The sequence below is a fragment of the Lissotriton helveticus genome, chromosome 9 (genome assembly GCF_964261635.1).
Source record: "Lissotriton helveticus chromosome 9, aLisHel1.1, whole genome shotgun sequence".
Lineage (NCBI taxonomy): Eukaryota > Metazoa > Chordata > Amphibia > Caudata > Salamandridae > Lissotriton > Lissotriton helveticus.
Window position 1 is genome coordinate 1,268,645,776 of NC_136070.1, and position 27,696 is coordinate 1,268,673,471.

Here is a 27,696-nt window from a genome sequence, read left to right on the forward strand (position 1 = left end):
ACTTAAAGCCCTGGCTATGAGGTTAGGTCCCGCTCCATTTCTGGAAATGCTTGTCCTGACCCATTGCTGGGAGCAGGACCGGCTTTAGGGCGGTGCGACTGGTGCAGCCGCACCTGGCGCTGACTTTGGTGGGGGGGCACTGTGTTTAAAAATAATCTTTGGTTTAAAAGCGCATGCACTTCCTTGTGCATCAGGCAGTTTCCAGGCAACAATAAAAATATCAAGATATCTATAGTGATTAATGTCCCTACTAGTGAGAAGAGTTCAGAGTTTGTGTAGTTACAGTTTTGGCTCATCCTAAAGTAGCACAGAGGGTTAATGTGCCTGCGTCAAATATGTGCACGCTGCAGTTCACAGAACTGAGTGTGAGTGAACCGTGGGTAGCGCTATAAAAGATGAAATGTGCCTCGGAGAGACGCCACGGAGAGATGAGGTGCGCGGCTGGAGAGTGGTAGAGAGGGAATTCATGGAGGAGGTGATGGGGGGGGGGGGCGCCAAAAAGACTGTGGTGAGGGCCGCCACCAGCGCTGGAGCCGGCCCTGGCTGGGAGTCTTAGCCTACCCGAAGTTCGCGTCTAGTTGCGCCCCAGACTCTCTCATCTACCCACCTGCCCACTCACTCGTCACCCCTACCTGTGTGCTCCATCACCAGCCCAGCCCTACCGGCTCGCGTCGCGTTCTACCAAACATAGCGCCTTGAAGCCGGGAGGACAGGTGGGGCTTCCAAGGGCGCATCATCTCAGAGACTCGAAGCGCTAAATGCAGGATTTCCAAACAGCCATATGAACAGTGTGCATCATTTATATAGCGCCCAGCTCAGAATGGCTGGTCCCTAGGCGCTTCGGCAGGATCTGTGATTACGCGCGGCGTGGGGGTGATGAAGAGGAGGGCTCCGTGGGAGCTGCGTCTCAGCAGACTCCTCGGCGAGCCCCCCTCTCTGGCATCAGACCTCCCACCATCCGGCGCGGGGAGGGTTAATCCGGTGGGTGGGATCCCTGCCTGAGTCTGTGGACCCCTCCGTGGCATCAGATCTCTCCACATCCGGCGCGGGAAGGGTTAATCCGGTGGGTGGGATCCCTGCCTGAGTCTGTGGACCCATCTCTGGCATCAGATCTCTCCCCAGCCGGCGCGGGAGGGGTTAATCCACCCTCATCCCTCTCCGAGTCCGTGGATCCGAGCGAGGAGCAGTGAAGCGGGCGCAGGGAGAGTGGCACGGAGGGGGCATCATGCCAGGCGCGCGGTAGGAGCGCGGAGCCGGCGCCTCACTGGCCCCCAGAGACGGGACCCTCCCGGGACCCTCCCAGGAGGCCCCCACCGGGCCAGGACCAGCAGCGGCCGCTGGAGGGCTCCAGACCCCCGAGGAGCAAGTTTCATCCATGCATCAAAGTGCTGCGCTCTGAGGTGAGTGACTGAACCCCTCCCTGGAGGGTGGAGAGGTGGGGGTCCCTGCGCCCTCAGGTGAGGGTCCCTTCGCCCTCAGGTGAGGGTCCCTGCGCCTTCAGGTGAGGGTCCCTGCGCCCTCAGGTGGGGGTCCCTTCGCCCTCAGGTGAGGGTCCCTGCGCCTTCAGGTGAGGGTCCCTGCGCCCTCAGGTGAGGGTCCCTGCGCCTTCAGGTGAGGGCTGAGGGCAGGGAGGGCTCCAGACCCCCGAGGAGCAAGTTTCATCCATGCATCAAAGTGCTGCGCTCTGAGGTGAGTGACTGAACCCCTCCCTGGAGGGTGGAGAGGTGGGGGTCCCTGCGCCCTCAGGTGAGGGTCCCTGCGCCCTCAGGTGGGGGTCCCTGCGCCTTCAGGTGAGGGCTGAAGGCAGGGAGGGCTGCGGCCCCCTGAGGAGCAAGTTTCATCCATGCATCAAAGTGCTGCGCGCTGAGGTGAGTGGCTGAACCCCTGCCTGGAGGCTGGAGAGGTGGGGGTCCCTCGGTCTCACTGCCCCCCAGAAGCCGGACCCCGGGACCCTCCCAGGACCCGCAGCGGCCGCTGGAGGGCTCCAGACCCCCGAGGAGCAAGTTTCATCCATGCATCAAAGTGCTGCGCGCTGAGGTGAGTGCCTGGACCCCTCCCTGGAGGCTCAGGTGAGGGCTGAGGGCAGGACGGAAGGGAGGGGGCTTGGAGTAAAGTGGGGTCCTTTCTCCCAAGCATGGGTGCAGCTTTATGTCGCCTGTGGCGCACAGTCTGCTGTTAGTTCGGCTTCGCAGCGCTGCGCACCCCTGGGATGCCTTGTATGCCATTTCAAGGTTCACGTACAAAATGAGTTATTTAGTGATATCTTTATTTGAAAAAGTGTTCGCAAAACGTTTCCTTGAAAATGTGGGAGCGGCTTCTAAGTGACTCACGGGAAGACTCGTGTTTAGAAAAACGTGGCGGGTCCCGGGTGTCACCAGTGTGTGATGTGTGTACCGGGAAGGGAGGGAACCGTGTACTCCGAGGTCTGTGTAAATTATGTGCACAGTATACCATTTGATTGAAGTGCACTATAACACTTGTGCACTGTGCCCTAAGCCATCTGTGCACAAGACCGTCTCTACTTTATGTACTATATCGAATACTACACCTTCTGTATACTATAGAAGATACCCCCCTTGCACCATTGCTCTTGTGCACTGTGCACTATACCATCTATCTACCCCCCGTGTACTACACCACCTGTGTACTATGAAAGATACAGTCTATGAAGAATATTGTGAGTACACTGTGCCCTATACCATCTATTTATCATAAAAGTTAGCACATGTGCAAAACACCATCTTAATAAGATGATCCTATCACTGTGAACTACAGTATATACACCCCGTGTACTGCACACCTGTGTACTATGAAAGATGCCGTCTATGCAGAATATTATCAGTACACTGTGCCCTATACCGTCTCTATACCATACAAGTTACCCGCTGTGCACAATACGGTGTGTTCACTCCACACCCCGTGCAATGCACATCTATAAACCATACACGACACCCTCTGTGCACAATACCACCTACACCCGTACACTATACCATCAGGATGCTATAAAAGATACAGTATACACACTACACCATCTATGTACACTATGCCATCTGGATGCTATAGAAGATACAGTATACACACTACACCATCTATGTACACTATGCCATCTATGTACACTATGCCATCTGGATGCTATAGAAGACACAGTATGTACACTATACCATCTATGTACACTATGCCATCTGGATGCTATAAAAGATACAGTATACACACTACACCATCTATGTACACTATGCCATCTGGATGCTATAGAAGACACAGTATGTACACTATACCATCTATGTACACTATGCCATCTGGATGCTATAAAAGATACAGTATACACACTACACCATCTATGTACACTATGCCATCTGGATGCTATAGAAGACACAGTATGTGCTCTGTGCAACACACCGCATTGCTCTGAACCGTCCGTCTACTGCAGCACGTGCTGTGCAGTGCATCACACGCGCATTGTGCACTTTATGATTTGTATACTATGCATTCCGTATCCTATGCCATCTGTATCCCCCCCCCCCCACCCCCTTTCACACCTCCGCACCTCAGCTGCTCTGTCAGAGTTCTTCCGCAGGACGCTGAGGACTCTGGGGCTGAAGCGAGTGACCCCGCCAGCGCCTGGATGACCTCACGGTGACACGCAGCGCTACAGATCGATTGATTGGTGGGTGGGGGCACGTGATTGGTGGTGTTGGTTCGGTATTGCAGGGCTGCAGTCAATCAATCAAGCAGGGTTCTTATAGAGCGCGGCTCATCACCCGTTAAGGCCTCAAGGCGCTGGGGGTGGGTGGGGGGCGCAGTCATATGTCTTTCACAGGAGTTCCGGTTGAGACCAAGGGGCATATTATCAATGACAGGCGATACATTATCGCCGCTTTTATCGGCAGGAAACTGCCGCTAAAGCGGCGATAATGGGCTTGATAATACGCCCTTGTGAATTCCCATAGCAGCCCAGGTTCTGGTGTTAACCTGGGCTTCTATGGGAACTCACTAGGCCATATTATCAAGCCCATTATCGCCGCTTTATCACCAGTTTCCTGCCGATAAAAGCGGCGATAATGTATCGCCCTTTCTTGATAATATGGCCCTAAATTCTCACCTCCACCCCCCCCCCCTTCCTACCAAGTGAAGTAAAAACAGGCGCCCTCAGGTGCCAAGAACACTAATGGGAGACGGAGTTTTCATGATTCTTATCACACTGTCTCTCTGTAGCGCCCAATTACAGAACCGGCTTGCTTCGAAGCACTGCCCATGTGTAAGATACAAGAAGTAATACTCGGTGAATTGCCCAGGAGCACACAATGCGGGGCAGTCTTGCTTACGCGCCTAATTCTTAAATCAGCCACGCGCCTGTTAGACACGTTTGAGCGTCTGTGGTGAGCGCTCAGGCGTGGGCGCACGTGGCACTGATCCCACCCAACCAAGCACAGGCCCTCATGTTCTTCCCCATTCCCAAAACGTGCAGAGAAGCCCCTCTATCATTCTTTAAAACCTCAAAGAACCAAACCGCTGTTATTAACTCTTGAAGTAGCCCAACATGTATTCTGCTGAAGAATTTATATAGCGCTTCATATCGCCTTAGGAGACACGAGGTGCTCCAATGCACATCAGTTTCTCCCGCCCTTTTTTGGAGTGCGTGGTTGTAAAAACACGTGAATGGTTGTGTAGTTACAAAGGTGTGGGTTGCAGTTTGGCCTGCACGGAGGAGTAAAGGGTGATGAGACACGCGCCTGTTACACTATGATGGTGAATGCATCAGTCCTGGACTTGTAAAGGGCTTCTCTTAAGAGTCCGTGTGACCTCTCTAGCTTACAATTAAAAGAATAATCATGTTCAGTGTGACCTGGTATCAGAAATAAGCGTGTTTGTTTTATCGACCTTGGAAGGTTAAAGGGCCGAGCCAGCCCTCCGAGGAGCCAAGAACATGACTAACGGGTTAGATAGAGAAGTGTTCACCCTCATAGATCGCTGAGATGTCTCATCGGTATCCTAACAGAGTGCAGTTATTAGGGAAGACTCAAGGCGCTATAACAATATAACATCGTTCCTTTACCGCCCTCGGCAGGATACGAGACGGAACGGATCGGATGCTTTTCTGCGGTGAGGACAATAGTCCCCTGAGCTATCTTGTCCAGTTATTTTCTGTTACCCAGTAAACGCTACAAACACTTTGAGTATAATTTGATGTAATAACGGGCGACACCCCCTCTGTGCACGTCAATCAATCAATCAATCAATCATTTGTAAAGCGCACTACATACCCGCGAGGGTCTCAAGGCGGTGGGGGGGGGGGGGGGGGGGGGGGTGGCACTACTGATCAAACAGCCAGGTCAGAAAAACAAATTCACTTCAGAGGAGCAGGACTAGTACGTCACATCGCCATCCTGCCTCGAGGCTGGCACTCGGGGCACTAGGGGATACTGTGCATGCCACGCGCCTCGAGGCACGCCTGGCTACCCGTGAGCGCTAGCTTAGGTGAGTGGGAGTCATCAGCCCGAGGGTGCTGGAGGAGAACGGGGTGCAGAAGGCTGCATCGCAAACTAAGCATGGACGGAATTAGCGAATTCGCGATGCGCAAATTCACGTGAATTCATATTTGCGATTCGCAAAAATCCGCCAAATTTCGTGAGCTTGCGAAATTTTCTTTTTTGCGAGTTTGTAAGATTTTTTTACCAGTTCGGGAACGAGAACTTGCGCATGCGATCGCAACGGTTGCGAACATGTTGTTTCCACTTAACCAGCCTGCTCCCGATGCCTTTTTCCTGTTTTAGGTTGCAATGACGTGTTCACGTTCGCAATTTCCTGTTTCGGGTCGCAATGACATGTTCGCATTCGCAATTTCCTGTTTTGGGTCGCAATGACGTGTTCGCGATCGCGGCGTCGCTCGGCCAGCTACCAAAATCTCGCAGCGCATGCGAACAGGGAGGAAAACACATCAGCGAACCCAGAATCATGAAAAGTCAATACCGCACGCGCGAGATTGTATTTTTGAAGTGCGAACAAGAAAAAAAATGCCCCAACTCGCGAATTCTGGATTTTTCGGCAATTTCACGCGATTCGCGGATCGCGAAATTGCCAAAAATTCGCAAATTCCGTGAGCGGAACAAATTTTCCGCCCATACTTATTGTGAACCAGAGGGCCTAGACACAGAGCCTTGAAGCGCAGTAGATGAGGGATCTCAGTAAACGAGTCCCCAAAGACCGGCGCAGGGTCAGCGCCTCAATGAGCGAACTTATGTACAGGAGTGAAAGGCAGGAGTCCTGTTTGTAGCGCCTAATACCGATATTTGTCCAGTATTTGAAGGAGAGAGAGGGGAGAGACACAGAGGCATAGAGAGCGAGAGAAGGGAGTGAGATACAGATAGAATGAGAGAATCTGAAAGTGCCTCAGAGCGGGAAGGGAAGTGAAAGTGCCTGTGAATAGTGATAGCTGCATGGGGGGTGAAAGTGCCTGTGAATAGTGATAGCTGCATAGGAGGTGAAAGTGCCTGTGAATGAGGTGAAAACCCTAAAATCACTCAATGTCACATTTCAATAGATGGTGAAAGTGTCTGTCAACAATGACTGGTGAAATGGCTCTGCACAGGTGCATACCATAAATGTGTACTTGTGTAACGTAACTGGTGCTCGTGTAAAGCGCTCCAATACCTTCAGGTCGAGTTCATGCTATATAAAACTGCCCCCCCTCCAAAAAAAAGGGAGGTGGGGCGAAGCAATGTCTAGTAAAAGTGACCGTGGGGAATATATACAAGCCCTCGGCACCACAGTAGCGTCAGTTTTTGTGACGATCCTGTGGCGCAGCGCCATTTTCCATATTTACAAGGTGGCGCTAACCCACTTTGCATGGCTTAAGGACTTGTAAATATGCCACTTTTCTAGGGTGACCAGATTTTGTGAAGCAAAAACTAGCACAGGTAGACATCAAAGGAGGACTAACACCTTTCTCCTCACTTCTATATCTGTTATGTTATGTTAGTATGTATTTTGTAGCGCACATTCACCCTGGGGTTTCTTGGCGCTGTGTACCGCTGGGGAACCCGTCCTGGCTTTCCCTGTGAGATGGTCCCTATAGGGCACCCCCAAGGTGAAGCCAGGCATCCCCGGCGCTGATAGGGCCGTTGTGGAGATTAAGCAAGCTATTGCCCAGAGTTGCAGCGTGGGACCCCTGGTTAGAGAGGCACCGAGGCGAGATTTATCGAGCCCGCTGACATTGGTCCCGTACCCTGCCGCGTCGGGAATTGAACCCTGGTCCCAGGCCAACCTCTGCTTCTGGGTCTGCCGCCTCTAACCGATGAGCCACACCACTCCATCTGGCCTATCCCGTTTTTTGCAGAGCCTTGTAAATTGGTAGATATATGCCCCCTCTCCTGGGACATGTGGCTGACCTCTTTTGCTGCCAAACAGACAGAGATAAATTACTGAAGTGTTTTCAGTCTTCAGAGGCTCCTGTCAATGGAGAGCATACATTTGAATTCTGTTTCACACTGACCCGACCTTTGTCCCAAAAACAAGAAAAGTATTTAAAATTACAAAAAGTGTCGGGACACCAGGACAGTCCTCTGAAAACCGGAACGTCTGGTCATCGTTAGAAGGGCGCATCGCCTCATTTTTTGCTCCTTCCATGTGTGCTGCAAAGTGCAAATCGCAATTATTGATTGTTTATGTGCAGCAAGGTGTCCTCCTGCACATACACCATTGTCCCTGCCGCGCAGGTATCCTTGCACCATGGCGCAAGCATACCTGCGCTGGGGCCATGCAACTTTTTTTGTGCCAGCGCTAGGGGAAACACAGGCATGCGTCGTATTCCTATGAATACCGCGCAGCCCTGCATTTTGAAAATTTCGCTGTGTGGTGATGCCAATTTTGGCGCAGTTCCGTGCTCCGATATTTTCTTGGGAATATGCCCCTGTGTCCTACAGTTGGCAAGAAAGAAGTGGGCGTGGCTACTGACAACGACTGGTTAAGTGAAATAACTATTAAAAAAACCTATAAAAAACTATTTTAAAAAAAAACTATGCACAGTAAGTGGTCTAAGTTTATAGTATGGGTAAGGCTTTGTGATCGTTAGGTTAATTCCTGAAATTACGCTGTTACACCACATTGCTTGGTTAGGTGCCCTTCGCAGCACAATGTTACCGAAAGTGCTCAGTGCTAACTGATACTACCAGAACTTGAGCCGCAGTTGCTCGCACGACATGTGTTCTGTGCTGTGGTTTACTGGGAAAAACATCTGTGCAACAAAAAAAGATGGAAGGCTGCATTTCATGCTAAAATACGGATCTAATGTTGGATTTGGATTTCACATAATTACAAGTCATTTTGCGCAATTTTCGTGAAATTGTGCATATTACATGAAAGTGAATTATGCACATTTTGCACACTCAGGGGCTTATTTATGAGCCCTTGCGTCACTTTTGCCCCGCCGGTGCGTCACTTTTTGTGATGCAGCAGCAGGGTAAAAAATGTGCCATGTTGCGTCATATTTACAAAGTGAGGCATCTAGGTAGATGCGTCACTTTGTAAACCCCTGCGCCACATTATACCTGTGCCAGGTATGTATGCAGAGTAGGCGTTCCCGCGCAAGAAAGGGTCGTAGAAGTGACGCAGTGAAATCTATGAGATTTCACTGCGCCACTTCTAGAACGCAAATTTGTCAATATCTTACGCCTGCCTCAGAGCAGGCGTAAGACTACAGGCACATTTGAAATGGGACTTGCCCATGTGACATGACCCATTGATGGAGTTGCGTCACTTCCGTGACACACTCCAGCAATGCACCTAAAGATACATAAGAAACACTGACGTATCTGTAACTCCTTGTGACATGATGCGTCATACTGTAAATATGACGCATCATTGGTGTCGCAAGGAGGGCGCAATTAAAAGTGACGCATCGCTTTTTTCTTGCAGTGATGCATCACTTTTCATAAATGAGTCCCTCAGTTTCGACCTTATGTAAACATTTGGAAGGCCATCAGAGCAGAACACAATTGGTGTTCATTGTAGATGCAAAGAGAGTGTCTTCATAGGTCAACCAACTGGTCTGAAATGCACAATGATGTGTGTTGTGCAGCACTGAAGTTCAGGGTGCAATCAATACGGATGGGCGTCAAGGCACTCAATGCGCCCAGTGTGGTAGTGTGAGACTGAGTGGTAGGGATACGTTTTGAAAATTAGTTTTCTCAGCCTGGAAGCAAGGTGATTGCACAATGTCAGTAACAGCCCTGAGCAGTGACTTAATGTACCTTGAAGACATGCCACGTCAGAGGGACAAATCACATTCTCTGCAGCCCAGAGTATGAAGAGGTCCGCACTGGCAGACTCATAGGGCCTGATTCACAGAACTAACTTAAGACAAAATCCTAAACTTACTACTTTTGGTATTCACAGAAGTTAGGATTTTGTCTTAAGTTTGTCTTAAGATAGACTTAAGACACACTTAAGTTAGGATTTTGTCTTAAGTTTGTCTTAAGATAGACTTAAGACAGACTTAAGTTAGGATTTTGTCTTAAGTTTGTCTTAAGTCTGTCTTAAGTTTGTCTTAAGACAAACTTAAGACAAAATCCTAACATTTGTGAACACCAAAAGTAGTAAGTTTAGGAATTTGTCTTAAGTTAGTTCTGTGAATCGGCCCCTTAATAAGCAAGTGCCAATACATGGCATAGCATAGCATACGGGGACAAAACATAACAGAGTATCTCAGCATAACCCTGCATAACGTAACACAAAAACACATCACGTCACGTTACGTCACATCACATGACGTCACATCATGTTACATCACATCATATCACATCACATCACGTCACGTCACGTCACACCAAATCGCATCACATCTACATGCCTTGGAGAATCCCTTCCACAGGACACACACACAGGCAACATCAGTCAGACAGGAGCAGGGGTCAAGACTGATTTACACAGTCCAAACTGGGGTGGCATGGTGGGCAAAAGAACGATGGGTTGGAATGATACCCGAGCTATTGCCAGTGGTTAGACTTATTGCAAGCAGCCTTCCATCACCTTTTGTGTGCTTCAGTTCCCACCCAAAGTGGCAGGGGTATTCCCAGACGTGGGTCCGTGCACACCGTGCCACTGGAACGAAGCTGTGCCCAGCTCATGAGCCCATAGCTAGGGTGAAACCGGTCCCAGGATGCTTGTTTCTGGTCCTGGGAGGACCTGGCTTGGCAGTTCAGGCTGCACTGTTCCCAGGAGGAGCTGGGTCAAGAATGATTTGCATATAGCTGAATTTGTGGTATAACTGAGCTGACAAGGTGTGGAAAATAATGATGTATGCCCTGAGTAATAACCATTGGTTGAGATTAATTTAAGCATTCGATCCATCACTTTTTGTAAATAGACAGGCTAAAACTGAGCATAGAAATGTAACATTAAATGCACTCTCTCTAGTATTTTGGAAAGTCACTGGTTGACCCGCTGTAGCCCTAAGAAATATCAGGCCCTTAGGCTGACCCTGAGGCAGGTTCTACCCTGTGAAACTGACAATAGAGTGACCCCTTGTGTGTAAGTATTTCAACTGATAAATAACAAACCTAGTTACAAAGTGGATTGTTGTTATGAGCAGTGATTTAGTAATGGTGCCACAGGTCCTAATGCAAGGAAGATTAAGGTATATGGGCCTCAACTCCAGCTGTGGTAGTAAATAACAGCTGTAATTAATGGGACCCTGCAAGCCCTGTATACTAGTCCAGCACTAATTTCCTCATTACAGGCGCCTCGTGGTTGCACCTAATCGCCCGTATTAAAGACATGAAAGTTGCCGCTCAACTGTAATAACTTATTACAGTTGAGTTCTGAAGTTACAAAGCCTGCTACCAGATTCTGCAGCTGAGGGAAAAGGCAGGCCACGGGTCATTATCAAAGATGCAGTTTAAAAAAGAATTCCGAAATGTGGCTTTTCCTTTTTCCACTGTTTTTCTACATTTACAGTAATAAACAGAAAGGAGATATGTAAATGTAAATGTATAGGCATTTATATAGCGCACTACTTACCCGTAGGGTCCCAAGGCGCTTCGACCGCTGCGAAACCCTTCCTGGCTTCCCTGAGAGATGGTCCCTTAATGGGTATCTCCAGGGTGAGACCAGGCATCCCCGGCGGTCTGGTGGGGCCGTTAGTGAAGATGAGGCAAGCTAATGCCCAGAGTTGTCGAGTGTGAACGCTGATCAGAGTGGGCACCGAGGTGAGAGAATTATCGAGTCCGCTGACCCTGGTCCAGAAACCTGCCGCGCCGGGAATCGAACCCTGGTCCCGGGCCGTCCTCTGCTCTCGGGTCTGCCGCCTCTAACCAGTGAGCCACACTACTTCACATATGTATGGCAACATGTTTATTTTGTACAAAGTCTAGGAAATTATAGGAAAGGCAGACTCTGTGCATGTTTCTTCACATTCTGAGCTACCATATTTTTTTCTCAAATCTGACTTGTATTAAACCATATCTTTTCGAACCGAGTATCTACCTGCTTTATGGTGCGTTTAATTTTGCACTCAAGATTTTACCTAATATGTTTCATGTTTGCAAGCCTCCTACCTCTTTTACATGACAAAAGCACCGCAACAAGGATATAAAGGGTTTGTGGGAAGGATGAGGGTATAATCATGTATTATAAGGAATAAAGTAGCCCCTGACATATATTATAAGGATATTGCAATTCATCTTGAAGTTAAATTACATTATGAAGGAACTCAGCCTTCCCTCTCATTCCTCTATATGATCACGGAACTCTTTGGTCACTTGCAATATCCTTGTATATAATTGGGGTGCAATGACCTCTTCACACATCTGGGCTCTAAGGCCGCTGCACCTGCTGCACTATTAATAGCCACTCCCCTGGTGATGAGAGAGGGTGGGGTCAGCAGATGGGGAGGGACTAAGTATTATGGGGGATGGGCCACTGGCAAGGGTTGGTGGAGACAGGGTTCGGTAAGGTTGCATTACCTTGCAAACAGACAGGTACGGCCCGTGCAGGGCGTTATACCGGGGCGGTGACGTCAGGCAGGGGAGGGTCAGGGTGGGGGGGTTGTAAAATGCGGGATATGGACAATTACCGGTAAGTACCGAAAAAAAAAAAAAAAAAATTTTGTTACCTGCCCTGTATCGCCAAATGTGATGCAGAACGGGCAACAAAATTCGTTTTAGTTTTTTTTCGGTCCTTACCTGTAATGGTCCATATCCCGCATTTTACAACCCCCACCCTGACCCTCCCCCGCCTGACGTCACCGCCCCGGTATAACGCCCTGCACGGGCCGTGCCTACAAACAGATGTTACCCAGTGATTACAGATGTGATGGGCTCTTTCCAGAAGTGGGGGAGGGGTTTTGCTGGGCAAATTTCGATATCATAGGGAATGGCCGAAGGACACCCACAGCAGGGTACTTGTCCTCGGTGCCCACTAAGCATAGCTATGCCCAGAGATTATTACAGGCAGGCTCTGGCTGCAGGGTTTCCCGAAGTACATGAGATGTGAAGCTAAGCAGTGCCGCGGAACCACCGCCGACCATAAATACTGACGATTATTGGGGCATATTAGCAAGAACCTTGTTAAGTATCGCCGTTTTAGCGGCAGGAAACGAACGCTAAAACAGTGATAATGGGCTTGCTAATATGCGTTATAGAATTCCAATAGAAGCCCAGGTTAGATGTCCTGCACATCTAACCTGGGCTTCTATTGGAATTCTATAACGCATATTAGCAAGCCCATTCTCGCCGTTTTGGCGTGGCGCTAAAACGGCGATAATTTTAACAAGGTTCTTGCTAATATGCCCCTTTGTTTTTTGGGACGCTGGATCATTTTACATCGAAATGATTAATCATTTTCTATAGTTTGCACCAATTATGATATTTCTGCAAATTACTATTTTCAACAAATAAGGCTGCAAATTATAAAACCCCACTGCACGACCCAGTATGATGCAGTCCAGCATTTAAGGAGCATTTTCTTATTTCACCAACATGCATTATCACAAATGCTGGAGATAGAACATTTACTCGAGTTATGATGACATTAACACATCAGTCTGGCTCAAGGTTGGTTATTAAGTCAGGGTGACCACAAGAATCACTACAGAACTAGGGGGGTGTGAATTATAAACATTGCCTGTGCAGTTTTGCACCATCCCCACCTTGTTTCTTGCAGCTGGAAGATCCAGATGCAAGAACTGATTTCTGTGCTGTCACTCAGGAATGCCTCCCCATAGTGCTCCCTGAAGCTCTATCATGGGACTTCCAGCTGCAGGGAAGTGAGGTGTGTGGGTTCATCTGAACCTTTAAATTGCGGCTTGCACAGGTCCCACATTTGATGCTTTTTAAATTAAATGTATGACAGCCTCGCATCTCAACAAAGCTGGGAGGTTTTCAACATTTTTGTGAGTGCTTTGAAACAAAATGGAAAGAGCACATTTTGTCTTGACATAATTGTTTTGTTGCTAAATAATTCTCCATAATAAGTGTCATTCACCCTGTACAAAGTTTTCAATGGGAGGAAGTGGTACAGTGGGTGCAGAGTACAGCATGTAACATGTCTCAAAGGGACAGAAATACATCATTTAAGTGCCACTGAAAAACACACTATAATGCTAAACACAATCCATAACTAATTCAGAATGATCATCGACATTTCGCATCATCATTCCTTGCATTTTTCAGTAATATTATAGCACTGTGATGAGTTAATATTTTAAGAATAAAACCTTAACTGATGTGTGTGCTTTAATTGCACGCCTGCTTATATTTACCTTTCCTGAACAGGCATCATTTTAGTCGAAGCCTTGAGGACACCGCAGATCTCTGGTTTGCTAAAGACATCTTGGCGATATTCGGAAAGCTTCCCTGGGAATGCCTTCCACCCATTGCCAGTCATTGGCTTTTTAGTTTGTGAGTGACATTTGCTTGCTTTCTATTTTTCTATTTGCTGCCTTTATTTGTTTTACGCTGTCCAGCTGAGTTAGTCCATACCCTAGAGCAGTGGTCCTCAAACTTTTTAATGCCGCACCCACCCTCCCTCACCCGAGTGGAGAAAAAAAATAATCGAGCCCTGTCAGAATTTTTCACAATTATTTCTATTCAATTGGCAATGTTTGAATATGTCTAGACTTACTTAAACATTGCAGTGAAATTATCATTCCGTTTTAGAAATTCAATCAAATACATGGTTGCCAAACATACTATTCTGGTCAGGCAGCCTTACTAACGTAATAATATCCACAGTGTGATCATTAGAAGCGGTGGTGGCGGTTTTGAAGAATATTTGGAGTCCTTTCCCTTTTGACACTTTCTCCCAGCTTGGCTATAAATGACAAAAGATGTTAGCAATGGCTCATTACAGAGTGGCTTATTGCCGCAGATTTTTTTCCACTGAAAACAAAGCACCGTTATCAGCACAATGCTTCTTTTGGCCAGAGCCTGGTGCTCCCCCTGGGATCACTCGAGGCCCCCCTGGGGGGGCCCGCCCCCCAGTTTGAAGACCTCTGCTATAAAGCATAGCCTGTTTACCAGGTCTCCTTGTATTCTTCCACGAAAGCACCCACGAGTGCTCACTTTCTGTAAACAGGACTTTACATTTTGTTCTTATCTCGCCACATTTGCTGTGCATTCAAAGACAGAGGTCAAATGTCTGGCTCGGTCTTCCAAGGGAGTGTGGTGTTATTTTTCTTTCACTGACTTCAAAGTGAGAGGATTTATGTGACAATCCTGCTGGATATCCATTAAGGATGAGGAAAATATTCCGCTCCAGAGGTGGAATTGGAGAAATGTTGACCATTCTGCGTGACACTTGTAATGCGTTCTACCTAAATACCACAAACAGCCAATTGACAGAGTTTTTTTCTTGTGCGCAGCTCAAAATGTTACGTTTGCAAGCGACATTTGCCACCCCCTAGCTCAATTTTCAGTCCCCAGGAGGATACCCGGCAAGATTTCTCCAATGCAGGCGGTTGCGACCGTTCGTGGTCGGACCCTTCGGGGCACTTTGTGGTGCAGTTTACATTGATTTTTTAGTGCAGAACGAGCTCCTTGCACGTAATCACAGCACACGCAGTGCAGTGCGTCTATTTCCGCCCCTTCGTGGAACTCCACAGACTCTCGCTGAGTTTTTGGTAACTCAGCAGAATTCCGCCCAGGCCCAGTAACCATGTAAGATGAGGCTGTTGGATTTTTTTTTCTAGCACGCAACAACATTTAAATGTCTGTAAATGAACTGTGCAAATATTTCAGAATCTATCAGACTCGGGAAAGGACAAATGAAGCCCATTTTTTTCTAATTCGGAAGTATGCTGGAATCCAATCCCTTAATACAATCACAAAAAATAAGCACACTTTGCGGCGCCTTTTCCACATATTATTGTTTATCCACTGTATAGTTTTATCAGTAAAACTGTATGGCTGTGGAAATGTAATGACCATTTCAATGAAGATGCGCTGTCTGTAATGGCAGTGCGCAATCATACCATGCATACACCACTCACCTCGACTCCACTCCGCGACAATCTGCTCCACTCAATAACTCAACACTCCACAACACACTATGACATTCTACTCCCCTCTCCACTATGCCACTCCACTCTAGTGCACTCCATGCCACTATACGTTGCTCAACTCTGCAAAACTCTGCACCACTCTACGCCACTCTACTCTCTGCCACTCTACTCCACTCTCCGACACTCCATGCCACTCCAATCTGCTCCACCATATGCTTTACTACTCTATGATGCTGTATGCCACCCTATGCTACTTTACTCTATGCCACTCTATGATGCTCTATGCCACTCTTTGCTAATCCACTCTACGACACTCTACATCTCTTTACTCCACATTATGCCACTCTATGCCACTCCACTCTATGACACTTTATGCCACTTTACTCCACTCTACGACACTTTATGCCACTTTACTCCACTCTATGACACTCTACACCACTTTACTCCACTCTATGACACTTTAATCCACTGCATGCTATGCCACACCACTCTACTCCACTCCACTCTACTCCACTCACTCTATGCCCCTCTACTCTATGACACAAAACTCAACTCCACAACACTCTACTTCACGCCACTCTACGACATTCTACCCCACTCTTCCCCCTTCACTCTAAGACACTCCACGACAGACCATCTACGACACTCTATGCCACTTTACTCTACTCTTTGCCACTCCACTCTATGCCACTCCACTCTATGACACTTTATGCCACTTTACTCCACTCTATGACACTCTACATCCCTTTAAGCCACTCGATTCCACTCTATGACACTTTAATCCACTGCATGCTATGCCACACCACTCTACTCCACTGCACTCTACTCCACTCCACTCTACTCCACTCACTCTATGCCCCTCTACTCTATGACACAAAACTCAACTCCACAACACTCTACTTCACGCCACTCTACGACATTCTACCCCACTCTTCCCCCTTCACTCTAAGACACTCCACGACAGACCATCTACGACACTCTATGCCACTTTACTCTACTCTTCGCCACTTCTCGCTATGCCACTCCACTCTTCAAAACTCAACTCCACTCTGTGGCACTCCACTGTACTCCAATCTGTGACAGTTGACTCCATTTTAGGACACTTTACTCTACTCTGTGCTACGCCACTCTACGCCCCTCCACTTCATGTCCCTCCACTGTACTCCACTCTCCTCCATGCTACTCTATGGCACTCTGCAACACTCTACTCCTCTCCACTCTATGCCCCTCCATTCTATGCTTCTCCACTCTATGCAGCTCCACTTTACAACACAATACTCTACAACTCTCCACGACACTCTATGACCCTCCAATATATGACCCCTCACTCTACAATGCTCCACTCTATGACCCTCCACAACCCTCTACGATTCTCCACGACGCTCTACAACTCTCTACTCTATGACCTTCCACTCTATGACACTCCACTCAATGCCGCTCTACGCCTTGCCACACCACTCACGTCTTAACAATGTATTCCTTTACCACGCATGGATGTATGACGTTACAAAGCATACTTTTACAATGCCTACCTTTACAACGCATTTTTTACACCGCAACATCCATTACAACGCACACCATTACAACGCATGCCATTACAACGAATTCTTTGAAATTACCTTTACAACGCATTCCACTACAACGCATACTACATTTACAACGCATACCATTACAACGCATTACATTACATTGCATGTAAGGTAAGTGTTGGATAGTGTAGGGGTAAAAACTTACTATTCTAACTCCAGGGGGTGCAGCAGTAGGGTAAGTGTTGGATAGTGTAGCGGTAAAAATTACTATTCTAACTCCAGGGGGTGCAACAGTAGGGTAAGTGTTGGATAGTGTAAGGGTACTATGTGTTGTAATGCTATGCGTTGTAATGGTATGCGTTGTAATGACTGCGTTGTAATGGCATGCGTTGTAGTGGTGTGCGTTGTAGTGTCATGCGCTGTAATGACTGAGTTGTAAATGCATGCGTTGTAATGGATGTTGCGTTGTAAAAGTTCCGTTGTAATGGTAGTGTGTTGTAAAAGTTGCGTTGTAAAGGTTGTTCTCCACCGCGCATGCCTTTACCATGCAATTTCATGGTTAAGTCATGACTGGTAAAATGATATGTGTGATAAAGATCACACTCCAGCTCCCCGTTCTTCCTCTTCCTGTGCCCGCCCATCCGCGCATCTAGGCCGCGCACTGCCTTAGCCACGCATATGGTTCCACTTGCGGGGAAACGGCACACATGGCCCAGACCACTTTGTAAAAACCGTTTCACGTCTAAACTGCTTCTTAAACATCGACATGTTTTCCCACAAGCGACTGCTGCAGCGACAAATTCATTTCTTTGTTGACATTGAAATGAAATTTAATTTGTGAATTTTGATTGGAAAATGTGATCGAAACCAAAGCATACAAGTAACCTTGGCTCGAAAGAGGGCGGGAAAGCCAGATTTCATCTCATCTGTATTCCTATGACAGCTGTGAGATAAGAGGGATATTTTGCCTTCACTGACAACACATTTTGCTGATAAAGTGGCGATTTTTTTATTGCCCATTTTCCAAGCTGTCGCTAACAGCAGTTAGCGACAGCTTCCAGGCGATAGCGACCGGTTTGGGACCCGTTTCGGATGTCAGCGATATTTATCGCTAATGACATGCAAAGTGGGCGTACCCAACCTGGTAGTGACTGAAAGCAGTCGCAAACACAGCTATCACCTATTAGCAATACCAGCGACGCGATAAAAAAGAGCGCGCTAACCGCTATTAGCGCCAGGATTTTACACCTGATAAATACCTGACTTAGCCATAATAGTCAATGGGAGGTGGATTCTACGGCTAAGTCCCTACCTGCCTATTAGCGAGATACCTTAGCGATAGGATTTTTATCGCTGGAAATCTCACGTTGAGGATGGGATTCGCCGCTATCGCTGGATTTTTTATCGACATGCAGATAAACGTTGGCAATACTGCGTTATCTCCGCGATAAAATCCAGCGATAGGAGGTGATAAAAAAATCACGCTAAGTGTGGTTTGCGATAATTTTCGCAAGTTGTTGTTAATATGCCCCCCAAACTTCACGCTTGATAATAGTGCTGGTTCCCTACACCTGCATCTTATGATGTACAGTTTCCACACCTCAATAGGTATGCATGCATATGTATATATTTTAAACTTGTATAGCGCATATTTGACCTTCCAAGCGCTATCCTCGTTTTGGGCTTATAATTGTGAAAGGTGCGGGCGAGAGAAGCAGGAAAAAGAAAAGTGCCTGGTGAAGTGAGTGTGCAATAGAGACTGACTCAAGCCATTCCTGTTTCCACTCCTATAGTGAGTATATTTATAGATAAATGGCAGTGGAGACAGAGGTTCTGCAGGATTTAAAATCTTAATCCTCCCTGGAGCCGCCTTGCCTGGCCCGAGTGCAGTTGGGCACCCTTTGGAGGCTTCGGCGGAGCCGTCCCTGCAGGACATCATGGGCGCCATTTCTGGCATGAGAGAAACCATTGGCCAACAGTATGAAGCTCTGGCCCACAAAATAGATACTGTGGCCATCGATGTGAACTTGATTCGGGCCGACCTATCTAAAACCAATGAGAAGGTGAAGTCATTGGATCTCAAGTCATCTAGCCTCACGGCCGACGTCTCGGAGATACAGACGGAGATTGGCAACCTCAGAAAGGTGAATGATTTCATGACTCGGCGCTTGGAGGATTTTGAAAACAGAGCACGGCGTTGCAACGTGCGTGTGGTTGGCGTTCCGGAAAATCCTGGCCCACATTCTGTTGATCTCCTGGTTGAGGACTTGATACAAAACTACCTTTCTCCATCTGGATTGAGCAAAGTCTTTGCGGTGGAACGTGCCCATCGTGTTCCGGGTGGACAGGGCAAGCCGGGCGCCCCGCCGAGGCCCATTGTTGCAAAACTCTTTCATTATAGGGACCGAGACGCTATCCTGCAGGCCTTGCGAGTTAAGGGCCCGGTGGCCTTTGAGAATGCCATGGTGAACTTTTACCCGGACTTCTCACAGCTTGTGCAGAGACAACGTATGGGCTTCCGTGGAGTCAAGAAGCGTCTTCGGGACTTGGGACTGCGATACGCCATGCTTTTTCTTACCAGGCTACGAGTTGAGTACAATGAACGGACCCTTTTCTTTGATCGGCCTGATTCGGTAAATGACTGGCTGGACTCTCTGCCGGACCGGCCTAACTGGACTGAGCCCACTGAACACCCGGGTGGTGCCGAGGGTGGTGTAGAGAGCTGAACTTATGGTCTATGCCCCTGTCTCCGTGCCATGTGAATTCTCCCAGGGTTCCATACTTGAGTGCCTCTATTTTCTGTGTGTTCTCTTCTCCCTTTAGCTCTGTCGGGGTGGCGGGTGGGACGGGGCCTTTCCTCCTCCGGGGTCTTTTTGTAGAACGGGGGTTTTTGGGCGACAGGCACACTGCATGTTGGGGTGGCTTTTTAGCTTACTGCAGGGGTGCAGGGTGGGGGGTGTTTTCTTGGATGTTGGGGGGTGGGTTGGTGGGGTGTTTGAGGTTTGTGTTTTGTTTTTTCAAGGCGACTCTATCTTGCTAATGGAATTTTCAATGTCATGCTCAGTGGGGGATGGTTCCTGCATTACTCTGTGGGATGGGGGGTAGCGGGTTGAGGTTTATTTCGTGGAATGTCAATGGTCTGGGGGATCGTATAAAAAGGGGGGTGGTGTTGCAATGCCTGCGACGTTTGTCTCCCGATATTGTTTTTCTGCAAGAGACCCATCTAGTGGGTAATACTTGTCGTGCAATGAATAGGTGGGGATATCGCCTTGTCGCGCACTCAGGGTTTACTACGGGTTCCAGGGGGGTGGGCATCCTGGTCCGGGCTTCCCTTCCCCTTGCGATAGATGATGTGATCCTTGATGATCGGGGGCGTTATGCCTTCCTCGTGGGACGATATGAGGGCCGGACCCTTTCTCTGTTCGCCGTCTACGTGCCCCCCGACATGCAGACCTCTACCTTCTCCGATTTGGGCCGAGTGCTGTTGGGCCTCCCTGATGGCGCTCTTTTCATGGCTGGTGACTTTAACTCTGTGTTCACCGGTCGGAGTGATCGTTACCCCCCTAGGGACACTCCTTTGGCCCAACTGTGGCTGTGTGGTTTTTTGGATACTTTTGGTTTGGTGGACTGTTGGAGACTTATGCACCCCACTCAGCTTCAATATACTTTCCATTCTGGGGCCCATGGGAGTCTGTCTAGACTGGATTACTTCCTAATGCCAGCTGCACAGTCATCGGCTGTCCGGGAGATTAGACACCTTCCCCGGGGCATCTCGGACCATTCTCCGCTCTGGCTTTGCTTTGATGTGGGGGTGGAGGCGGCGGGCCGGGTGGCTCCTATCAACCCTTGGTACCTGACCTCCCCTGAGACCCGTGATCTATTGATTAAGTCCCTGGACAATTATTTTTTAGACAACGAGGGGTCCGTCTCCTCTGCGGTTTCCCTATGGGAGGCCTTTAAGACAGTGATTCGTGGGCAGGCCTTGTCTCTCATTGCTGAAACCAAAAAGGCGAGGAATCGGGAGGTGGTGGATCTTGAGATGGAAATACTTGAGATGGAGGCTGACCTGGAATCGACTGTTACTCCTGGCAAACTCCATGCCCTGGGTCTGAAACAGTTTGCCTATAAGTCTCTGGTCACAGATGCGGCTAAAATGATGTTTCGAGAGCAACAGGGTCGTTTGTATGATGTTGGGGACAAAGCGGGTAAATTGCTTGCCTGGTTGGATAAGAAGGAGAGGGCGAATCGAGTGGTGCCGGTGATTCAGACTTCGAATGGTGTGAGAGTGACGGACCCAGTTGAAATAGTGGAATGATTTGCGGACTACTTTCGTGCGGTTTATTCCCCTGTGTCAGAACGGGATACAGGCGACTCTCGCCTCTTGCTGCGTGATATAGCTTTGCCCTGCCTCTCCGATTTGGAGCAGGTCTCTATGGAGGCCCCGTTCTCTACGGACAAAATAGCGACTGCCATTCGCTCTCTCCGTTCGGGCAAGGCTTTGGGCCCGAACGGATTGCCAATCGAGTTGTACAAACTGCGTCCTGATAAGATTGCGCCCTATCTTCTAACAATGTTTTTGGAGTCCCGTGAGCGGGGTGCTCTCCCCTATGACCAGCGCCTGGCTACGATCGTTGTAATTCCTAAAGAGGGTAAGCCCCGGGATCTTTGTTCGTCATATAGACCCATCTCCCTGTTAAATGTTGAGCCCAAGGTTCTTGCAAAGCTCTTGGCTACTCGCCTCCTGACGGTCATTAGTGACTTGATTCATCCGGACCAATCCGGCTTTATCCCGCACCGTAACACAGCTCTTAATCTGCGTCGCCTCCACGGAGCTATTGCGAGGGCGGGGCTTCTGACGGAGCCGGCCATTTTGGCTTCGTTGGACGCCTCGATGGCCTTTGATACGATAGAGTGGCCCTATCTTTGGGCAGCTCTTGAGAAGTTTGGTTTTGGCCCGGGGTTTATTGGATGGGTGAAGCTGCTATACACCGACCCCCTGGCGCAGGTTGTGGTTAACGGTCGAGTTTCTGTTCCCTTTTCCCTCGGTAGGGGGACCAGACAGGGGTGCCCCTTGTCTCCGCTACTTTTTGCTCTCGCGTTAGAGCCGCTGGCTGCGTGGCTTCGATGGGAGCCTTCTCTCAAGGGGATACGTTGGTCCCCAGATTTTGAGGACCGCGTTTCGCTTTACGCAGACGACATTCTTCTTTACCTTACTTCCCCGCGTAAATCTTTAAATGTTTTATTCGACGTTCTCACCTCGTTTGGTAAAAATTCTGGTTTGATTATCAACTGGGCTAAGTCCTGTGTATATGTTCTCTCGGGGGTTCTGCCCCCGTTGCCGAATAGATTTCCTATCCAGGTTGTTCAGTCTGGCTTTAAATATCTGGGGATTTTTATTACACTTGATTCATCGCTCCGGTTTGAACGTAATCTCCTTCCCCCGCTTCTTAGACTGAGGCTGGACGTGGCTCGCTGGCGTAAATTGCCTCTGTCTCCGCTGGGCAGAGCTGCCCTTTTCAAGATGATGTCCTTGCCGCGATTCCTTTACGCACTCCAGAATTCTTATGATGACATCCCTACTACCTATTTTCGAGAGGTCGAGAGTCTACAAAGACAGTTGATTTGGGACGGGCGTCCACGTATCGCCCTTGCGAAGCTTACCATCCCTTGGTATGACGGGGGCATAGCACTTCCCGATATCAGGAGATATTATTGGGCCACCCAACTGTCTGCCATTAACCACTCAATGTACTCCCCGGGTCGGGATCCGGCCTTTGAAATGGATAGACTCCAACTGCCGGGAGGGGACTTTAATAGAGCGCTTTACTCCAGGTCGGCTGGGCGCCATCTTACGGGACCGACCAGGATTGCGGTTGGTGCGTGGCGAGCTGCGAATGTAAGCCTGGGATGGGAGGATCGCATGACACTGGCGACACCGCTTTATGCATCCGAGCGTCTGGGATGTCTTTGGACGTCGAAGGGTTTTGACCGCTGGGATATGATTGGAATAAGTAGAGTGGGTGACGTATGTACGAATGGAGCGGTGAAGTCCTTCGAGGCCCTTCGGAATGATTATGACTTGAGTGATAGGGAATTTTTTAGATATTTGCAGGTCCGCCATGCCCTTGCTTCTGTTCTGACTTCTGGTGCCGCCATCCCTGAGTCCTCCCCCCTAGAAGATCGTATCCTGGATGGCCACCTCCCTGAGAGCACTATCTCCTTGATCTACAAGAAGCTGATTCACAATCGCGCTGACTTGCTTGTCCGACTTAGGGAGGCTTGGGTCGGCGACGGGCTGGAATTGGATGATGAGGATTGGCAGTCGGCACTATCTTCTCCGAAAGAGGTCGCCATTCCTGCCCGTCTCCGTCTGGTTCAGCTCAAGATCCTCCACCGGGTGTATGTTACTGGTCCTCGTTTGGTTGTGATGGGTTTTTCCCCGGATGGTTTATGCAAGCGTGGATGCGGGATGAGTGCTACATTTCTTCACGTTATCTGGGAGTGCCCGAGGGTGGCTGCATACTGGACTGAGGTACTTGCGGTGATGGCTGTTGTGACTGGCATTGCCCTAGAGCCTGAGGCCCGGAGATGCCTGTTGAACGTGTGGGAACCTACCGACTATTCGGTGGCCCAGACCAGATGGGCGACCCTGGGATATATGGTTGCGAAGCGGGACATAGCGCAACTCTGGGGCTCGTACAGGCCCCCCACTGCCTCTGTGTGGGAGGAAAACATGGACTGGTCTATGTTCCGCGAAAAGACGGTCTATACAGCCAGGGGCAGACCTAGGGCATGGACGAAGATCTGGAGTCAGTGGAACGCCTATCGCGGAGATATTTGTGCTCCTCCTTTGGTTGAGCCCCCCGATGTTACCTTATCGCCCTAGGCTGGCGTTCCTGAAATTTCGTATACTGTCCTTTGATTTGCCTGTCCTCCCCGCTGTCCCCCCCACCCTGCTTTGTCCTACTGATTATGATCTCATATTCCTGATTAGTGGGTTTCCCCTCCTCCTTCTGGGCTGACTCCGTTTATTATGCATTCGCCTTTCTTGTTGTTTGTTGTTTCTTTTTGGTGTGTATAAAAAAGAAAAATGCCTTATCTTGTTTTATATTTTGGGCGACATTTTGTATCCGATTTGTGCCTGACCTCCGGAGTGGCCGCAAGTGTTTTTCCCACATTGTGCCTTGATTTTAGCGGCCAGCCCGCGTGGTTGTAGGCCCGTCTCTGTAACCCTGATTTTGTTGCTCAATAAAAGTTTTTAACCAAAAAAAAAAATATATATATCTTAATCCTCACATCTGTCGGCTGTCGAGTGCGGCACAGAGCCCTCATTTCCCATCACGCGCCTTCCACCTATTTCTGGTTTGCCACTCTTTGCAAAGCACCTCGTGTGATAAAGTGTAAAGACTCATTTCCACGCTGTCACCTACCTGTGAAACAAAGGCTGTCTGGGATCAGCCTGAGCTGACACTCGCCTCTCAGTTGCATTATAAGCTACTTGCTTCTGTGATAATGAATTGCAAATTCTGGTGAGAGTGCAGTACAAGTGTGATAGTGCAAACTGTGAAAGTGCTGTAACAGTGTGAAAGTGCAGTACAAGTGTGAAAGTGCAAACTGTGAAAGTGCAGTACAAGTGTGAAAGTGCAGTACAAGTGTGAAAGTGCAGTACAAGTGTGAAAGTGCAAACTATGAAAGTGCAGTACAAGTGTGAAAGTGCAAACTGTGAATGTGCAGTGCAAGTGTGAAAGTGCAGTGCAAGTATGAAAGTGCAGTACAAGTGTGAAAGTGCAAACTGTGAATGTGCAGTGCACGTGTGAAAGTGCAGTACAAGTGTGGAAGTGCAGTACAAGTGTGAAAGTGTAAACTGTGAATGTGCAGTGCAAGTGTGAAACTGCAGTGCAAGTATGAAAGTGCAGTACAAGTGTGAAAGTGCAGTACAAGTGTGAAAGTGCAAACTGTGAATGTGCAGTGCAAGTATGAAAGTGCAGTACAAGTGTGAAAGTGCTAACTGTGAATGTGCAGTGCAAGTGTGAAAGTGCAGTACAAGTGTGAAAGTGCAAACTGTGAATGTGCAGTGCAAGTATGAAAGTGCAGTACAAGTGTGAAAGTGCTAACTGTGAATGTGCAGTGCAAGTGTGAAAGTACATTACAAGTGTGAAAGTGCAAACTGTGAAAGTGCATTACAAGTGTGAAACTGCAAACTGTGAAAGTGCAGTAAAAGTGTGAAAGTGCAGTACAATTGTGAAAGTGCAGTACAAGGTGGTAGAATGAAATTCTCCCTTCGTTTTCCTCTTTCCTCCAAATTTTCGCTCCTTGCCTTCTGGTGAGAGGAAAGATTCCTCCTCAGCCACTCTATTTTCTCCCTCTCTCTTTTAGGTATATGACCATCTCTTCCGCCAACATCTATGTTTTCCTTCATGATTTCTTTTCCCTTTTCTCTTCCTTCTCCTCTTTCCACCAACCTGGTACCTTCCGAATAGGTTGCAGCAGACAGAGATGTAATTGTAAATGTATTTATATAGTGCTTACGACCCCTGACGAGGCATTACAGTGTTTTTTCGTCGAATAGCACACTACTCCGAAACCCAAGATTAGTAGTTAGCATGTTAGTAAAAATAAATGACAGACTAATGCAAACCTTGCTTTTTTGGCCCACCGCCCTCTTTCAGTTCGTTTTATATACTTATAACAACACCACAACATTTCCAGGAATTGCAAGCACTTGTAGAGGTTATTTTCTGTTGCCCAGACTTCTTGTTGAAAGCCTGTCTGGTGCTTTTTTTATTTTATTTTTTTATTTTTATATGAAAATATATTTTCTTTTAATTAAAAACAAAATGCTTCTTTAACTTAGTAATTCACCAAGCTGTCGTTTTGTCTATCTGTTTATGTCAGACGGAGATTTTCCAACGTGGGTTTTCGCAAACATGATGCAACGACAATCGCCATATTATGGTCTACTTGTGATACCAATATTCACCTACACTAGGAAGCTGACATCACTACCCAAATGTGGTGCAATAGTTGTGACATCACAATATCTGTGGGTAGAATCAGCTTAGGCAGGTCACTGAGAAGAACTACAGCTGCTGTGACAAGCTTTGCAGCTGCGTTTCTCCCAAACCTTCTGTCCCTGGAATGTCCCAGTCATGAGCTGGTAAAGATACATTCCTGGCACTGGGGTGATTTACTGCTCTGATTGGCCTTCGTAGTCAACTGTGACCTGATGAGCGTTGCTCCCCTTCGATGCACTTCTGCACCAGCAACATATTAGAGACACATGCACAGAGGCAAAGTGGCCCTCCTGGAGAGGGTGGATGTGCCCCACCCACAGGAATCTTGAGATCCATTCCCCTGTATTACAGACACAGGCAAAGTGGCCATCATGGAGATGCCGGATGTGCCCCACCCGAAGGTATCTTGAGATCCATTCCCCTGTATTACAGACGCAGGCACAGAGACCCTCATGGAGAGGCCAGATGTGCGCCACCCGCAGACATCTTTATAGTCATGCATCTGTATTACAGACGCAGGCACAAAGGCCCTCATGCAGAGGCCAGATGTGCGCCACCCGCAGGAATCTTGAGATCCATTCACCTGTATTACAGACGCAGGCAGAGAGGCCCTCATGGAGAGGCCAGATGTGCGCCACCCGCAGGAATCTTGAGATCCATTCACCTGTATTACAGACGCAGGCAGAGAGGCCCTCATGGAGAGGCCAGATGTGCGCCACCCGCAGGAATCTTGAGATCCATTCACCTGTATTACAGACGCAGGCAGAGAGGCCCTCATGGAGAGGCCAGATGTGCGCCACCCGCAGGAATCTTGAGAGCCATTCCCCTGTATTACAGACACAGGCAGAGAGGCCCTCATGGAGATGCCGGATGTGCGCCACCCGCAGGAATCTTGAGAGCCATTCCCCTGTATTACAGACGCAGGCACAGAGACCCTCATGGAGAGGCCAGATGTGCGCCACCCGCAGACATCTTTATAGTCATGCATCTGTATTACAGACGCAGGCACAAAGGCCCTCATGCAGAGGCCAGATGTGCACCACCCGCAGGAATCTTGAGATCCATTCCCCTGTATTACAGACACAGGCAAAGTGGCCCTCATGGAGAGGCCGGATGTGCCCCACCCGAAGGTATCTTGATAGCCATTCACCTATATTACAGATGCAGGCACAGAGGCCCTCATGGAGAGGCCAGATGTGCCCCACCCGAAGGTATCTTGATAGCCATTCATCTGTATTATAGACGCAGGCACACAGGCAAAGGGCGTTCCACCGGGCGGCGACGTGGGGAGGGGCAGGGTGTGGGGTTGTAAAATGCAGGAAACGGACGATTTCAGGTAAGTAACGAAAAGAATAAATAAAACGAATTTAGTTGCGTGCACTGCATCCACAAATGCGATGCAGTGCGCGCAACGAAATGTATTTTATTTATTTATATGCTTACTTACCTGTAAAGCTCCGTAATCCATACATTACTACCCCCACCCTGTCCCTCCCCCTTCCCACGTCACCGCCCTGCAGGTACTCCCACTACTGACCGCGGCACCAGCACCATATTACAGACGCAGGCACACAGGCAAAGCAACCCTCTTGGAGAGGCCGGATGTGCGCCACCCGCAGGAATCTTGAGATCCATTCCCCTGTATTACAGACACAGCCAA

The 27,696-nt window shown here is 48.5% G+C and overlaps 1 protein-coding gene across 1 annotated transcript in view; it reads left to right on the forward strand.

Moving 5' to 3' along the window:
• The first annotated feature begins 1,655 nt into the window (after window positions 1–1,655).
• The window catches only part of KLHDC8B (kelch domain containing 8B), an 840,178-nt gene continuing 814,137 nt past the window's right edge, over window positions 1,656–27,696 (forward strand). Inside the window, exon 1 of the mRNA XM_078661833.1 lies at window positions 1,656–1,689. The gene's annotated coding sequence lies outside the window, so the exon portion shown is untranslated. The remainder of the gene's footprint in view (window positions 1,690–27,696) is intronic.